Raw genomic sequence first — 3,553 nt, forward strand, 5'->3', positions numbered from 1 at the left:
CGCACCGCACATGAAGAAATTTAGGCTAGGTTTCACCACAGGTTGATATCAGGTAGCAATTTGCCACCTGATACCAGAGAGCCAACAGGAAGTGGTCTCCCCCATCAGTCTCAGATTTGTACTCAGGGTGAAAGTGGTAAGGGAACACTGGGACTGAGGAGGCTGTGGGAAGATGAGATGACTGGGAGGAATGTGAAGCACAGAAGCAGAAACAATTTGCTGCATGTCACGCCATCCTTGCAGCGCGGTTTTTAGCTTCACCTCTGAACTCAATGTGGGACAGACTCGGAGACAAAAGCAACGGGAAGCGTATAGACATGGACCTGCTGCTACGAGCTCACCCCAGACCCGCTAATCCTGATTTATTACATAATAATACGCGTTGCTCGACTGCAGCGTCCGTCTGTCACCCTCGCAGACACACAGAGAATTAGCAATTAGGGAAGTCGCGTTTAACAACCAGCTGGGCTAAAATAATAATAATGATAATAATAATAATAAATTAGGGTTTTTGCCTATTTGTTTACATTGCACTCACCTCTGCTTCAAGCTTTGGGGTTCTCCTTTATGGCTGCGTGACAGGCTGGGAAGAGGTAAACAGTAAAGCAGTCCTCTGGGTCGTGTTTCTGCCTGCTAACTGTTAGCTGACGACGCTTAATGTTTATTAATGTCCCTTGGCATTCAGCGGTTGGCGCGAGGCTGCTACTTTCTATCCTTCGGAGCAATGTCGACGCGTTGCTTAAATATTAAAGTTCGGAAAAGTTCAAATTGAATTTCACGATTTTACTCCTCCCCCCGTTCTTTGCTGTCCATTTCTCAACCAATTTAGAGTCGTTAAAAGCAACCAGAGTCAGAATTGTTCTGTCAACGGCTGGGGCAGGCACACGTGAAAACGGTTGAAGGGTACGTCACTTCCGGTTAAAAATTCACATTAAAAGTTACATCGAAAGAGGGGAAGGATACGCCACCGTAACCGCCATATTGTGAGTGTCAAGTTGAACTTGGAAAGCGGTGTAGGAATGGTTGGAAACCGGGAAATCCCTGCTCGTTTTCATTAATAATTTTTGCATACTGTAATATATTAGTAATTATGGTACTTGACATAAAAACTGCTTAAAATATAATTAAATTTTTCTACATGGTTTGAATAAGCTTGAATTATGTCAGTCTAAGAATGTACTACAATTTTGTTACAGTGTAACCATTTGGGGTTTTTTAAATAGAAAACAGTAAAGTTAAGGACTCGATACCCTTTAGTTTTCTCTCTTACATTCAATTGAAATTACGTTCAATTCAAAAATACTTTTTTTATTTCAAAGGGGAAATACATGTTGTATCATCCCAGTATCACTCACATCCAAGAGTTGTGAGTGATGCTGTCGACAGGAACACTCTCCAGTATTTGATTATCTCAAAGGCTGTATGAATCCTTGTAAAATTGTGTAAATTGTAAACGCTGTATTCTTTTCAATAATAAGGCAGACGGACTTTATTTTGAAGGGTACCCACCCATCCGTGTGTGTCATTATGTTGAAATTTAGCAGCGCAAGGCGAAATATCCGTCCCTTGTTCTCACTCGGCGATCGTCTGATTTTCCTGGCAGGACAAACCACACACGTGATCGTTCATGTGCGTGGCACGTCGCTCAGCATGAACACAGTTAAGATAGTTTTTTTTATTTTCCAGCAGATAATAATTGCCTTGCGCTAAATAAATAAATATGTCTTATGTTACCCTAAATAAATAAATAAATAAATAAATAAATAAATAAACATTTATTTATTTATTTATTTATTTATTTATTTATTTAAATAAAAAAGCTACAAACAACAACTCGGTCACATTGATATTTGGCTGTATATGTGCTTTAGGTTTGGGGAAATACACGATTATTGCATAGTAATTTTTGGCACATTCAGGTTCAGATTAATTAAGTAACATGAATTATCGGGGTATAATCTTAGGAATCGTTATATATTTTACTTTGACTTGTAAAATAAAGATCTGACATTTTTAATATGCCCAACCACTTCAGGGGAGAGGTACTGCTCATAATTTGGTAAATGAGGACATCTCGCGGCCGCTGCAGGTATTGCTTTCTTCCTGATTAAAACTGTTCGTGGTGGCCATCTAGGGGCAGAAATATGGAACTGCAGCCCTTATCTTCACATTCGAAATATATGACACGACTTTTTAAAACTATTTTCTATACATGCCTAATGTTTTACTCATCTATAATTTTCTTATGACACACTGAAAACATGTTAAAATTATTTTGTTTATTCAATGTCAAGGCACTTTACAAAACAAACAATCCTAGTTAAAACTACATGTGGTCAAATCCAGTTTCTAATGTCAGAGCAGTGCAGAGGTTATCTTTGTTCTTAGGTATGTTTTTGTAAAGTTTAATATTTCCGGTTGTGTAATATGTCACTCTAACATGGAGGTAGCACAGGTTGTGCACATATCTCACCATATCTATTATAACAACCAATAAATTTCATACCATCCAGGAGCCAAGCTTTTAAATTAGTTGCCAGCAGCCTGGATGATCCTATTGGTTACGATCAAGAATACACAGTGCATGTTTCTTCCAGAAAGCATAAAAAATACTGATTCCTCCGTAATACGATCTACCCCAGCTGCTTCCGAGTGCAGAGAAGCTAAAACAATCTCTAGGTATGAGACTTGTAATTTTTTGTCTGACCAAGTTTTTCAGTTTATTTGTGTTCCAATATGTCTCTAGCCTGTACAATTTGACATGTCACTGTCAATTTTATATCTGAAAAAATAATCAAAATGGGTGAAAAGTCACTTTCAATGAACATATTCATTGATATATAGTTGCATGTTTGCTAAAGATTTAACAAGATTCTAGCAGTTGTACACTGCTAGAACGCCAAAACTGAACATAAAGACCCAGATGCTGTTCTGGTGTCTTTTTACAAAGTATATTCTGTAGTAAATGCAGTAGCAGTTTTTGACATGGGCTATGTGGCCCAGGGCAGCATCTCAAAGGGGACACAACCGCTAGATGGAGATAAATGCAAAATGCAAAGGCACTGTGTTTTATTCCAACATAGAGTTTAGCATAAGTTCCTCCATTTTGATTGGTTGGAGGGAACCAGATGTCATGCAAGAACTGCCACTTAGTAAATGCTCCTCACTTATTGAACTTACTGAATAAATATTTACAGTGTTTTATTATTTTATTACAGAAATGTTGTTATGTAACTACATGCCAACGACCAAATGTGGAGCAACTTATAATTTTCTCTTCATACATTAACATGGGCATAACTATTCCATCAATGTGTAGAAAATGCAATGGGGGGAAACCCAAGGCCTGTATTCAAATCCAAAATGGAAATTAACTGTGCAACAAAAATGCACTTTGTAGTGTTGCATCAGTAGCAGTTTCTGGATATCTTTCTTTCCTCTATGACATCCAGGTTGCTCTATTAGCGTCTCATAACAGGGAAATTAACATTTTCAATTTCAGTTGCCTCAAATTTTAAAACAAAACAGCTAAAACAGAAAGGGTATGACTAGC

General features: G+C 37.9%; 1 protein-coding gene across 4 annotated transcripts in view; it reads right to left on the reverse strand.

The window, feature by feature from the left end:
- Positions 1 to 897, reverse strand: part of osbpl8 (oxysterol binding protein-like 8) — a 66,095-nt gene extending 65,198 nt beyond the window's left edge. For 2 of the 4 annotated variants that reach the window (XM_008401356.1, XM_008401352.1), the window contains exon 1: positions 539 to 897. The gene's annotated coding sequence lies outside the window, so the exon portion shown is untranslated. The remainder of the gene's footprint in view (positions 1 to 538) is intronic. The other 2 variants (XM_008401357.2, XM_008401354.2) reach the window with 1 other exon arrangement.
- Between the last annotated feature and the right edge of the window lie 2,656 nt (positions 898 to 3,553).

Source organism: Poecilia reticulata, linkage group LG23, assembly GCF_000633615.1.
Source record: "Poecilia reticulata strain Guanapo linkage group LG23, Guppy_female_1.0+MT, whole genome shotgun sequence".
NCBI classification, from domain to species: Eukaryota; Metazoa; Chordata; class Actinopteri; order Cyprinodontiformes; family Poeciliidae; genus Poecilia; species Poecilia reticulata.